We start from the raw sequence: 14,516 nt of genomic DNA on the forward strand, positions 1-14,516 counted from the left end.
GCCAGGGATGCTCACCCGCAGCCACCGTGGGCCACGGTCTCTTTGGCTCTGTGTGCAGAACTGGCCAAGGGTAGGAACCTGATAAACAGTGCCTAGAGGGAACCATGTGGCAGTCTGGAGTTGGGGTCAGGAAACCCTGTCTGAAAGGGCACAGAGTGTCAGAGCTTCCAATTGATCTATCCTGTGTGGTGTTCTGCTTGCAGAATTAGCACATTACGCAATCGTATTTGCAGCTGTTGTAGAGATGATCACAATCAGTCTCCCATCTTATAACAGATCCCCTTCCCTCCTCCTCATAGACTGTGAGCCACACAAGGACAGGGCAAGGCCCTCTTGTCTGGGGCCTGGCAGAGAAACTGTCCACAAGTGGACTGGCCAGCGGGGTTGTCTCCTCTGTTGGGACTGCATAATTCAAGGAGCCTCTGATGTAAAATAGCTAAATAGCTGTATTTGTTAGAAAGTTTTAAAATTTATTCTTTGAAGTTAAGCCCAAACCTGAACTTCCTAGAACTCACTTTTGACGAACTTTTTTTTTTTTGGCCTTTGTGGAGCCAGGGAATACTCAGTGTCATTGGTTAAGGACTGTATTGTAGCTAGACATGACACACCTGTGATCCCAGTGACTCAGAAGGCTGAGACCCAGTCTCAGCCTGCCTCAGCAGCTTAGCAAGACCCTATCTCAAAATAAAAAATAAAAAGGACTGGGGATGTGGCTCAGTGGTTAAGCATCCCTGGGTTCAATCCCCAGTACCAAAAATAAAACTAAAAAATAACTGTATTGTAAGCTTTAACATTGTTCAGAAGTGGTCAGTCATTTATGATCAAAATCTGACCGACCACAGGAACTTGGCTGAAGTAAACTGCAGCAGATCCGCACAGCAAAGCACCAGGCAGCCACAGTGGAAGCTGCAGAAGTATATGTGCAGGCGTGGGAGGGTGCTCCTGGGTGCTGGTTTCTGTTCTCGTGACTAGAAGGCTCAGGGGTCACTCCAGTTGGACTGGGCTAACTGGGCTGCGCAAAATAACCACACAAGAGACACAAATACCTTTTTCTTTGGGGTCGCTGTGATGGCTCCTCTGATCTTAAAGGTCCGCAGAAAGAGAGAGAGAGCAAGAGCACTCGCTGAGGAGAAGCTATTCAAATGAGGCAAGGGGTCAGGTTTCAGGGGGCTGAGTCTATCTTCATGATGTCCACTGTCAGCAGGTTGACTGACATCTGGGTAGGCCATACCCAAAGGTACAATAAGAGAAGGGGACACACACACAAGGCACTTCCATGGAAGATTCTATCCTAAACAGGGCAAGGGGTCGGGGCTGGGGATGTGGCTCAAGCAGTAGTGCGCTCGCCTGGCATGCGTGCAGCCCGGGTTCGATCCTCAATACCACATACAAACAAAGATGTTGTGTCCGCCGAAAACTAAAAAATAAATATTAAAAAAATTCTCTCTCTCTCTCTCTCTCTAAAAAAAAAAAAAAAAAAAACACAGGGCAAGGGGTTGTATTACAAAGGAACAGGTGAGCGTAGCTTCACTCATGGGGCTGTAGCAAGACACACCCAGGCACAAGACACCGACCCTCAGACCCAAGAAGGGTGGGGAAAGCTCTGCCACATTTCTGTGACTGAGCACCTCAGCACCCAGCCGGGGAGTGTGACTCAGTCACGTGTAAGGTTGGCCTCCCACACCTGGGGCGTCCTGATTATTTTTTTAATTCATTTTATAATAGACTATGTGTGTAGTGAGTACCTGTTTCATGCCAGGGTCTGGCCCAGGTGCCAGGAAGGCAGCAGAGAACAGTAGGGCCCCTGACCACTGGGTCGGGTCCCGTTGGGGAGGTCATTAGGGAGTCAGCAGTGAGTGCACACTGTGGGGTCCTGTGTGTGAGCCGTGCTGACCTGCTTGTCTGTTTCAGGGCATTGCTCAGGCTGCCAGATACATTTACCGACGACTCATCAATGATGGGATTCTGAGCCAAGCATTCAGCATCGCTCCCGTGAGATCCTGTTTCGTTCTTTCCTTCCCCTGTCATTAGCCGTGTGTTGTTGTTCGCAGTTACTCACTCTGCTCTTCGTCCTCCAGGAATACCGGCTGGTTGTGGTGGGGCACAGCCTGGGCGCAGGAGCAGCTGCCCTGTTGGCCATCATGCTCCGGAGCTCCTACCCCCAAGTCCGGGCCTATGCCTTCTCCCCGCCCCGAGGGCTGTTAAGGTAATGCCATGCTGTCCAGCGCTTAACAGGGGCTGCCCACAAGCTGTCTGGTCCACTTATCTTTTTGGGGAACCAGGGATTGAACCCAGAGGTGCTTAACCACTGAGTCACATCCCCAGCCCTTTTTTGAGACAGGGTCTTACTACGTTGCTTAGGGCCTCACTAAATTGCTGAGGCTAACTTTGAACTTGATCCTCCCGCTTTAGCCTCCTGAGCTGAAATGATGTAAATCCAAGATTCATTTTATAATAGACTATTTTTTAGAGCAGATTTGGGTTCACAGCTGAATTGAGCAAAGGTACAGAAAGTCCCTGTCTCCCCCACACTTGCAAGCCTCCCCCATTGTCAGCACCCCCAGCTGTCACCTGTCACCTCTGATAAACCTACATTGTCACATCTCTGTCACCTAGTATCCGTAGTTTGTGTTAGGGAGTCTCTAGGACGTGTACATTCTATGGATCTGGATAAATAATGACATTCTTATGAATTTGCAAAGTATTTTTCTTTGCTGATTCATTATTCTGATTGGACTGTCCTCTGTAACCTTTCACCCTGATTATTTTTTTTAATTGTACCACAGTTAAAAAAAAAAAAGACAAATTAAGAATAAAAAATAAGAGAATAAAAAAGGGCCTTGTGCCTAATTATAGAAAATTGGGAAAATATAGAAAAGTGAAGAGATAAAAGATCCTTTATTTTCCCCCCCTCCCAGTGCTAGGGATGGAACCCAGGGCCTAGATGTAGTAGGCAAGTGCTCTACCACTGAGCTACACTCCAGCCCCTACAATTTTTTAAATAAAATTAAAAACTCAGAGTAGGGAGCATAGCTGGTGCAGTGGTATGTGCCTGTTGTCCCAGCTACCACGAGGCTGAGGCAAGTGGGAGTTTAAGGTGGGCCTGAAACCTCATCCCAAAAATTGATGTAGAGAGAGTTCATTGTGTGAGCTTCTATTTAATTAGCTTCAGTACAATAATCTATCAACATATGGCTCATCTTTTTATGTACCTTCACCCTACTTCCCACGTCCCCCACAGCTGAGTTAACTTGGAAGCAAATCTGAGAGAGCATATCATTTTATCTGTAAATAACCCTAATATAAGTAAAAGATAAAGGGGTTAGGGGCTGAGAAAAGGGGGATCACAAACTGAAACTGATTTCCATGTAACTGTAAAACTCTAAAAAAGAAAAGAAAAGAAAGAAGAAAAGATAAAGGGCTTGGTAATTTTGTTTTGTTTTGGGGGGTGAACTGGGGATTGAACCAGGGGCACTCTACTACTGAGCTACATCCCCAGCCCTTTTTATTTTTTGAGATGGGGTCTCACCAAGTTGACCAGGCTGGTCTCAGACTTGTGATCCTACAAGTAAAATAAAGGCATTCTGTCCATCTACAACTACAATAAATAAATACATACATACATACACTTTGCAGAATACATTGTGTTATTCATCAGCCAAAACCTTTAGGACACTTTGTGCAGCCCCATGCAGATTGAGATGAACGGGGCTGGGCTTTGCACTGCTCTGGTTTCCACATGTTGGAAGGGAAACCCAACCCTTGAACCACAGGAGCAAAGGCCTCTGTGTGAACCTCCACTTGCTTTGAATTTCCCCTCACCTGTGAGCCCCCAGTTCTGCTCTGACAGTTTCCATCTCCATTAGGGAAGAGTCCACATGGCTGGGCCTCAGATGCTGAATGTTGGTAAAGTTTGGCATTTCGAGGCCGCTCCCCCACCCAGATTTTCTCTTTGAGAAACTGCCTTCTCTTCCCTGGTGTGTGACATCTAATCACTTCTCCATCAGCTACCTGAAGTCCCTGAAGTCCCCTTTGTGACCCAGAGCCTGGTAGGGGATTGGGGGTACCCAATGCTGAATACAAGAGAGTCTCTGCTGGCCTGCAGGGAACATCTCACCCACTGACTCATCACTGCCAGGAAACACCTTTCACTGGTCCCCTGCTCTAGACTCTCCCACTGCCTGTGTGCTCTGGTTGGAAGTCAACAGCACACAGTCGCCCCAGCCTAAGACACTGTGCTGGGGAGTTCTGCTGTGCCCCTTCCCTTCTAAAACTCGCCTCTCTCTAGTTCTCTCTAGTTCTCTGCACTAGAGACCTCTAATTGCCTTAGATATTCTGTCCTTTCTGCTCAGGGACACTGCTGACCCCATGTCCCCTCCTTCTCTGTGGATTGAACACTCCCTATCTGGCCAGGGAGCTGGGCTGTCTCTGGGCTGGCCTCTCAGGAATCTAAATTCCTAAACATGAACTTTCCATATATATTTCCTGCCTTTTAAATTCATTTCAGCTGGGACAGCAAACTGGACCCTTAAATCCATGTTGGGCAGAAGCCACCAAAGTCCACCATTGACGCTCATTCTGTTTTTCCCAAGGATGTCACTGGATCTGTGGTCACAGAGGGGAAACACTCTTGGAGGTGCAGAGACCTTGACTCACCAGAGGACGGAGGATGTTGAGAAGAGAGGACAAGGTGTGGAGAACCTGCTGGGGAGGAGGTGAGTGGAGTTTGCTTAGAAGCTTCCTATTCACGGGGACCCCCAAGTTAGGACACTAATTGGAACCAGCCCCCAAAGAGACACATGACATGAGGTGTGGGAGGGGCCCTAGTGAAAGCATTTGTGTCCTCAGGACATTGATGTGCTCAGTGCTTCACCAACCAGGGAAGCTCACCTTGGTTTCAGTGGCCTGAGTTTTTACTGGAATTCATTAGGGAGGCATGATAGTTTCAGTTGTCTTGCAGTAGAACCCAATCTCTAGCCTTCCTCTGCTTCCTGGAGCACTGGCTGACATGTAGCCCAAAGTTTCACACCCTCCCCTCATCATGTGGTGACATTTCTAGTGTGGCTGGCTCTCCCCAATTGGAATTGGCTTGTTATCATAAGTTCAGTGTTGGTCCCAGTGCCCCACTCTAAATTATAGCCCCTCCCTGTTACCCATAAAACTTCAAATACTGGGTAATGCAGATAGCAAATCCATCCAAGCCAAGGAGTCACAGGAAATGGAACAGTCAGAGGAAGACAGCTTACTGAAACTAGATATGTGCCTCCCAGTGGTTCAAATGCCTGAAGCTTGTTCCCCAGTGTGGCAGTATTGAGGTGGTGGAACCTTTTATATGTGGTGCCAAATTGAAGGTAATTAGATCATGGGGACACTCACCTCAGAAGGCATTAATGCAGGTTTCACATACTGAGTTATGAGAACAGGTTGTTATTTAGGGAGTCTACACCATGCATATGACTCCTTTTGCACTTGGCCTGCTCCCTTTCTACTTCTGCACCACATTGTGATGTCTGGGGAGCTGGAGGAATTGCTAGTATTCCAGAACCATGCTCTTGGACTTACAGAACTGTGAGCTCAATTTTCTTCATGGAGACTAGGGGTATAACTCAGTAGTACATGAATTGCTAGCATGCATGTAGCCCTGGTTTCCATCCCTGGCAGTTAAAAAATAAGTAAATAAATGGCTATTCTAAATAAGATATAAAGCCTCATGCCCATTTAATTATCACCAAAATAATGATAGAGATGTTTCTGTGACTTTTTCCAGAAGGACCAACCCAGCCCTTCCCTCTAGGAATCTGCCAGGCTGCTATAGATAAGAGCAGTCTTTCCCAAAGATCCATAAAATGAGAGTTAAACAGTGCTCTCCAAGCTCTGTAATTTTTAGTCAAGATAAATGCTTGTTTAGAATTTTTTGCTTTTTTATATCAAAATACAGTTTCAAGGAACCTTGTAATGACAGAATACACAGGTTCAATGTACCATTCATGCATTATACCCCAATGCATGTGCATGAGAAGACTGTACATTAGGAAATTGTCATCTATGCAAGAAGTCTGTAGGTATTTTACCATTTTACCACATGTATAGATGTGTGTAACCTAAACTGAATCAAGACTCAATCAGGAAAAACACCACACCAAGAAAATGCATTCTAGACATTCCCTTGATCTAAGGAGAAACCAGGGAAGAAATGCGGGAGGCCTGTAGGGAGCCAGTGCTCACAGCATATCTCCTCTGAACTGTTATACGAAGCAGGCATGTTCCAGATAGTCCCTAAGTGGGAGTGACCAGGTGCATAGCCTCTTGGGAAGTAAAATCAAGTACTTGCCTTCAGACCTGCTGTGAGCCCAGGAACATGGATTTCTGGTGAGCTGTGCAAGTGGACTTCTGGTGTGGCCAGGAACTCAGTCTTGCAGTGGGAATAGGAAGGCCAAATCGGTGGGGTCAGAAAGGAAGCCTTCCGGTGGGCCCCAAAGTCAGAGTTTAGTGCTTGCCCGCCCAGCATTACCCAAGACAGGCCTTTCCTCAAGAAGGCTTTGCTGGTCAGGGTCTTCTGAAGGGCACTTCGCACATGGGGATCAGGGAAAAAAAAAACAAAACAGTCTGGAGACCCTAATGCTGCCTGATGCCACACTCCCGCTACATAGTTTACATTGTGATTCCCCCATCTCTATCCATACCACCTGGACACTAACCTGTCTCCCACACTCTATGGTAAGTACCCAGAGAGCAGCACTTGAACCTAGTTTATTGCTCTGCTCATCCAACTCATGCCAAATGCTTAGTTAAATTCCTGTAAAAACTCAGCTGAAACCAAGGTCAGCTTCCCTGGTAGGTCATATACATCCATGTCCTCTGAAGATGTTGCATCCAGAGGACATGACAGCCTTCATTCAGACGCTCCTAGACCTCAAGCCATGTGCCTCTTATGTTAGCTGGTCCCAATTTGTGTCCTATTTTACATGACAAATCAGTAATTATAGGATTGTGCTCTTCTAACCTCAGTGAGATATTATAGAGAATTATACAGTAGGATATTATAGAGAATTATACAGTAGTATATATTTGGGAATCCCCAAATATATACCAGTGGTGAGAAGTGTGAATGGCCTGGGAAACCTGGAGCTTACAGCTGGTTTCTGAAGACAGGGCAGTGTAGAGGGGGCTTGCAGCCTCAATCTGTAGCAAGTGACCTCCATGCAATTGATCAGCATCAGAATTGCATTACACAGTGCCAGTCTTTAGTGACTTCTTCCTTCAAGGAACTTATACCTCTTCACTTGCTCAACTCACCCAACCACCATCCCTCTTTTAACACATTCAACCAACCTTAAACTTGTTCCATGTTGGTCCTTTCTAACCTCTTCACATCATCTCCACTTGCCTCTTTAACCCCACATCACATCTCATCACTGGCTCTGTTGCCACCTCTCTTTAACTTTGTTTTAACTTCTTGCTGATACTTTTCTTCACCTGCTACTTTCCACAGCTGCTTCTATATTCTCTCCCATCTCCCAAGATGCTTGTGTGCAGTCATTCAGTGCCCACACTCTTAGTTCTTTCCTCTCTGTGCCTATCTATTTAGCAACCTTAGCACTTCCTATCATCTCATTCTTCTCCCAACCTGCTCTAGTACCTTATTTTCCTTCATGAGTTTCTATTTCAACAATACCCTTTGGATTTCCTTCACTTATGTAAAACTAGAAACATACATAGGTTGCGGAAAAGACTCCCATTGTGACTCAAGTAGCAAAGTCTTCCATTCCCTGGGTGTCCCTGTCTTTGGACTTTTACCAGGAAGTTTTACTTTTACCTTGGCTTTGGAATTCCTCCAGAATTTTCTTTTATTCTTCCTGTGTTCTCTCTCGCAACGTCCTCCCTGTGTTTCCTGTTTCCAGTCTCTAGTTTAAGTTCTACAACCTTCTCTGTTGTTCTGCTACATGAAAAATAATTGAGGTGGTTTTCTCCCCCACAGGTTACAAATTTGGTCAATTAAAAACAACACTTTAAACAGCAGTATCATTTGACAGCAAACAACCAATCTGGAATGACATGATCATATGTATCATTAAGGTAAGGAGATTTTCAACTTTATTCAGTTTTTCACAAATGCACTGTGCTGTGCTCTTCACAAGCACATAACACATGTGCTCTCGAATGATACATATTTTAAAATGACAGAAAACATATCAAGGCAAATTAAATACTGGCAGCTCAGTAGTCACAATAATGGTGATTGAACATCAAATAAAAACTATATTTATAAGACTATGGGATAATACTACTGAGGTATAAAAGTAATAGATAAAAAGATTAAAATCTTGAGAGAAATAATTATGTACACAAACGTGTTATAACATTAATCACAAAACCAATAAAAAACAACAATTTTCTGAACAACATCTATCTCAAAACTATTTAAAATAAACATAGTTCAAAATAAACAACATTTATCATATGTACTAAAACTGTGAAAATCCTGTAAATAAATCATCTCCATGCTTGGTATCCTTAAAGGATAAGTGACCCAAGATGAATTAAGGAGAGGTAAAAAGAAATTTTCAGGAGGAGAGAGATATTCATGGCTAAAGGATATTCACTTTAGACCAAGATCAACCATTCATCGGAGCTGACATGTGGGCCCAATTGCTGTGGGTTAAGGATTTCTAGCACATTCTGAATGATAAACGGTTCTCTCTCAGGTCTGGCTGAGTAGCCTCAGAGCACCCAGCACACCTCTAGGAAGTCATCTGTGTGGTTGGTGTTTGAGACCATGAAGCTGACTTGGAGATTCAGGCTATTTCACCATCTTCAGAGGGTGGCTGTGGGTGGAGGTGGACAGGACTGGATCAAGAAGTTAGATCCTCGAGCATCCTGAATAGACAATCACTGACTCTGTCATCAAGCCAGGGATACAGAGTTTTGTCCCTCCCCTCAGGTCTCCATAGTTCCAGGACTTCTAGGCAATGAGGGTGCGATCTCGGCCCCACACCCAGAGCTCCGGATCATAAGCTTGAATCTGGAAAGGAAAAGAGCCCCCACCAAAGCTGATGACTTTACCGGATATTGAGGGGTTTGAAGTTATGGTTAATTTATTTTCCCATTCCTTAAAATTACTTCACCTTGATTTGGACTTTCTAGTCACTGTGATTCAACAGTGTACAAATATCTAAAACTACAATGTTGAGAGGCTTGATTCTATTAACTAAGTTCTGTCAGCTACAAAGGAGGTGACATAGCAAGGTGTAATTATTAGATTTATTTAGCCTGGTGACAAATGAAGTAGCTATATACGGATATCACAACATTATTTCAGCTATTACTCACATGGACGACACTTATCAGGATCATGTTATATAAAATGTGGGACACATTTTTTCAGATTTCTTTTCAATAAAAATCGAGTATATTTTCCTATATCAGATAAATAAATTAAGCATTTGTAAAGATGCTTTGACAGATAGAATCCTTTTGGTGTCCCTTCCCATCAAATTTGAAAAGTTGATTTTATCAAGAGACAAGCTTTATCATTGTCCCTGATTTGAGTAGAATAGTGGTTGAACATTAGTAATATTTCTGCTTGGATCCATCAAGAATACTTAGTAACATGGTTAAATGCAAAACTGAGGACTGCCCAGGAAGTCCTTCCCTCCCTCCTGAGCTTTCTCCTCCCCAGAGCCCACCTGCAGCCACCCACCTTCCTGTGTCGCTCCAGTCAGCCCATCCCTCTCCCCCCACAAGCACACACAGCACCACCCACCTCCTCACACTCCTCCTTGGAAACCCGAGTGTTCCAGTCCATGGAGCAGATGAACTGATATCGCAGTTTGTGGAACAGGGGACGCTGGGCGTAGCTCTTCCCATAGAGGAAACGAAAGATTTCTTGTTTAGGAGCCTGGTTGTCCTCCTCCATGTCATTGGCCAGGTAGCTGGGGAAAGAAACCAGGTTGCTCTTTAGAGGCACAACCAAGAAGGACCTCCCCTTGGAGTCAGCTTCCCAAAACGGACTCCCAGAGGACCATCTTCAGACAGGACTGCACCAGCCCTATTAAGTGTTATAGAGGACCATGCCTTGGTCCAGAGGACTCTGCCAGACACACACCTTCTGAAGAACTCCAGCTCTTTTCTAGAAAGCATTGAGCAACACAGTTGTGGGGCAGTCCTAAGGGGTGGTTGGACCCATCTTGGAAGAATTTTTAGGGTGTGTGTAGAAAGCCACAAATGTGAGAAGACTCCTGTATGAAGAACCAGAGGGGACCACCCTACACTGGACCTGTGCCAGGCTGGGAATTGGGCATCTGTCTTGGAAATCCAGAGGCAGAAAACAGAGCAATGTTGGTATAGATACAGGAAGGAAGAGCAGTCAGATGTGGCTGCACCTCCAGTCTCTCTGCCAGGGACAGGAGGTGCCCATGCTCTCCTCCACTCCTCTCAGGTGGGCTTTAGGTTTCCTTGACTCTTTAACAACTGGCCTTTAGGGAGCTTGTGTGTTGCTTTGACTAGGGAAGTGTGGAAAAGAAAAACAAACTATACTACAGTGCTGTGATCTCGTGAACACGGAGCAAACAGGACAAAGAGGCTAAAAGTAAAAGAAAGGTTAGTGCCCCTCTGCTCCCCTCCTACCCTCCCAGGTAGTGAGTCCTGATTGATGAAGGAGACCCAATACTCACAGGGCCAGAAAGAAGTGGATTCGTTGGTACTGCCAGGAGAAGAGGCCAGCCCGGCTAAAATAAGCTATGACCATAGACAGGAGGTACTGATGGAGAGAGAAGAAAAACATAGAGAGAGGTCACATCCTGGAAGAGGAGGAAAGAGGGGACAGGAATGGGAGTCTGGGGTGAAGAGTGCCCCTGAGAGAAGTTCACCACGTAAGGAGACCTGCTGGTTTGGGGAAGGACCTGAGACAGTCAGAGCAGTTGGGGGAAGAAGAGACTTAGGGTGTTCTGTAGGATCAGCTCTGAGGGGACCTTTTGAGGAAAGGCATGTAGGTCAGCTGGGTGAGGAGGGTCTTGGGTAAGCTGGAGAACAGGGGGTCCCAAGAAGTGCAAAGAGGAGAGGAGCCCCAGCAATAGGGATATAGCTCACTCTGTAGAGTGGTTGCTAGCCTCGCATGCACAAGGCCCTGGGTTCAATCCCTAGCATCACAGAAAAAAGGCTGTTGAGCACTGGGGTTTTGGCTCAGTGGTAGAGAGCTTGCCTAGCACATGTGAGGCATCGGATTCGATCCTCAGCACCACATAAAGATAAAAAATAAAGGTATTCTGTATATCTACAACTAAAACATATTTAAAAAAATAAAAGAGGAGAGGCGCCCAAAATCTCAGGTAACAATAGCCGAGAGAGGAGGATAGGAATGCAACACCCCAAGCAGAAGCAAGGTCCACCTGTCCTCACTGCATGGAACTGCTAGGCCCTGAAGAGAGATGTTGACAAGTCACAAAGGGTCAGGACTTGGCACATCTTGTTGGTTCTACATGGAGACAGAAGGACCGTGGGCTAGAAATCCCTCCTCATCCAGGCTGTGCTGGAGCAGGATCACTGCCCAGTAGAGAACAACCTCACCTTGTCAGACACTCTCAGATTCTTGTCCCAGGCCAGGAATCTTTTGACAACAGGATCTTCTGTGAACAGAACACTGGTGTTAGTTGGGAACCAGAAGGGGCTTCATGGGTGATAGACAACAGAGAGAAGAATAGGACCTCCACTGAAGAAGGTGTGGGATTGGAGTGCAATAGAGCCCAAAAGAGCCCGATATCCCAGTTGGATAGGAAAAGGACAGGAACATTCCTGGGAAAGCTGCTTTGCCCTGAAACCCCCCAGGGAAACAACTGAGTGAGGGTTGGGGTAAGAGATAGACGTCTGTATGACTAAGAACTTGGAGTAAACCGCGAGGGCCCATCATCCCCCAAGAATGCACCACCTCAGAATTAGAGTTTCTATGTTATTTTCTAGTTTGATAGGCACCGCTCAGGGAGGAGGAAATCTATTAGAACCACAGTGTCTGCAATCAGTGAGGTTAATTGGAATCAAGCTCTGTGATCCCAAGCAGGGTCATTTTTCAGGTGTAATGTAATCATCCATCATCTAAGAGTTTCACAGGGTACATGGGTCCTGAGTCCTCCAGGAATGGGGATCTCAGGGATAGCAGGGCTCTTTGGAAAAGTGCAGTGGCTGTAAGTTCCTTGTTTGTGTAAAGAGCAGGATTGGAGGGCGCTACCTGGGTGTCTCCCTACCTAGAAGCCTCTTGAAAACCTCATGGTGTTCTGGTTGCACCGAGTTCACGCGCCGTTTTTTGAGTTTCATTTTGAGGCCACACAGTGACTCCACATCCCAGGGGTGATATAGCTCACTTTCCAGATCCTCCAGCTCATCCTCAGATTCAGTGGAGGACTCTCTCTTTCTCTTTAGGCCAGTGGTCTCAGGCAGGAGGCCAGATTCTACCCAAGGTACTGAATCAAAAATCCCCGGGGGATCATCATCCGAGTCTCCCTCAGATTCTGAGGTCCACTCTCTCTTCCTCGAGGACCGACATGGGAGGCAGGGTTTTACCCACAGACCTGAGTAAAGGAAGCAGAGTCAGGCTCCTGTATTTGGAACTCATCCTTTCATCCTCTGATACCAGTTCACCTCCGACACCCCAGACCTTCAACTGTTGCCTTCTTAGCTTGGCTGGTAGCTGTCTTCTCCTTACCATTGTCCCATCTCCCTGTTCCTCAAAACTCTTTCTCATTATGGACACTTTCTCTCATGGGTGGAGTGACCCTTTTTACATCCCCTGTACCCATTTCCTGAACTTAGATCTCATCTTCTAGCCCAATTCCTTTCTCTGCAGATTTTCCATCCATGTGGACTTCCTTGTCCCGTGGCCTATTCTGAACTTCAAAAGTGGGCTTCTCACCTTTCTGGCTGCTCTATCCCTTCCTCCTTACCAGTCATCATGTCAAATCAGTTCTCACTCTAGCTCCCTCACCTGATGGACCTGCCACCTCATCATCTACCACCACCTCCAGGTGGGATTCTGAGGTGCTTGGCAGGGAAGGCGATTGCCCAGACTGGGAGATTTGTTGATCCTCCATAAGTTCTCCAATACTCTGTCTTCCTTCTACAAAACCTAGGTTCTTATTAAGATAAATCTTTCTTCCAGAATTTGGTTGAATAGGAGTCTGTTCGCTCTTCTCCAAACAGGAGAAACCAGGTGAAGAACAGTACTGAGAACAAACTGTTGCCCACTGCACTGCCAGTGGTCAACAGAGTCTGTCCCTTCCAATCAGGAAGGTTGGAAGCCTCTGATGTCATCACTCATTCCAACCTGGCAACCAGTTTGAAGGAAAACACCTGCAACTGTCAGACTGGTATGTGCACCTGTCCTAGAGTTCTAGAGGAGATAGTCTCTGCTGTGACTGATGCAAACTCTGTCCACTTTGTCTCTGACCCCTTTTTCACTCTGTCTAGACACGAATTCTTCTCTCCATTCTCAACACAACACATGTTAGATACCCAACCTCTGGGCATTTCCATTTCAGAGTTCAGTGCAGTGGGAGATTAAGGAGTATGGCAAGGAAGAAGGAGGAGGGCAGAAATGACATGACCTCCCAAGAAGGAGCTCAGTATGTACAAAAGAACCCACATACACTGAATTATCACTTGAAAACCCTAAAAGGAAACACTCAGTTTAGCAAATCTAATCTGCTAAGTGCCACTGGTCTTCACTGTTTTCAGAAATCTGTTAAGGGGACACACACTCTGCACTTAGGCATGTTTGACACAAGGATTCCTTTTGAGGTCATAAAATCATAGGAAATTGTACCCATGCTCATGGTTTTCCCAGAGTGTCTACACTTTCTGGGAGTCTATGGATCACCTCAGGTTAGCCTCTCAGTTCCAATCAATCTCTCTCAGTTACATAGCATATTTGGGAGCACAGACATTGCTCTTGACCTGCATATTTCATTATCACCCATGCACCCTATGGAAAGTCTCACATGTAGAAAGAAGAAACAAATGGGAGATTTTCCCATTGAAGACAGAGAATAATATTTGCTGAGAAGATGGGAAGTGCATGGGATGTGACCCAGCACCCAGTGGAACTGGGAAGCTGCTTCCAAACGTCCTAACTCAGCCTTTTGCTTTCCAGCTGGGCATTCAATCCATGTTGTATCTTTCTGTCCACAAAATGTGTTTAAATGTGTAGAAAACTTGCCATGTTACCCATTGTGGTGTGTAGAGGGTGAGTGGTGTCAATTACATGCATGTCTCACTTAATAATGGAGATATATTCCTAAAAATGTGTTATAGGGTGATTCATCATTGTATAAACATCCTAGAGTGCTCTTACACCAACTGAGATGGCTACAATTTCACTGTGCTGTCATACTGTGGGACAAATTCATGTATGTGGTTCCATCGTTGGCCATAACGTCATCGTGTAGGGCATGAGTTTAAATTTCTGTTGTGCAACCACCTGCATCACTCATCTGGAGAGCTTTTCCATCACCATAAACAGACACTCTTTA

The 14,516-nt window shown here is 45.7% G+C and overlaps 1 protein-coding gene across 5 annotated transcripts in view; it reads left to right on the forward strand.

Moving 5' to 3' along the window:
- Positions 1 to 14,516, forward strand: part of LOC139702945 (caspase recruitment domain-containing protein 11-like) — a 76,136-nt gene that overhangs the window by 9,475 nt on the left and 52,145 nt on the right. For 4 of the 5 annotated variants that reach the window (XM_071605679.1, XM_071605675.1, XM_071605678.1 and 1 more), the window contains exons 3-5: positions 1,912 to 1,992; positions 2,079 to 2,206; positions 7,979 to 8,076. The gene's annotated coding sequence lies outside the window, so the exon portion shown is untranslated. Of the gene's footprint in view, positions 1 to 1,911; positions 1,993 to 2,078; positions 2,207 to 4,592; positions 4,716 to 7,978; positions 8,077 to 14,516 lie in introns of those variants that run through there. The other variant, XM_071605677.1, reaches the window with a different exon arrangement.

The sequence above is a fragment of the Marmota flaviventris genome, chromosome 19, assembly GCF_047511675.1.
Source record: "Marmota flaviventris isolate mMarFla1 chromosome 19, mMarFla1.hap1, whole genome shotgun sequence".
NCBI lineage: Eukaryota > Metazoa > Chordata > Mammalia > Rodentia > Sciuridae > Marmota > Marmota flaviventris.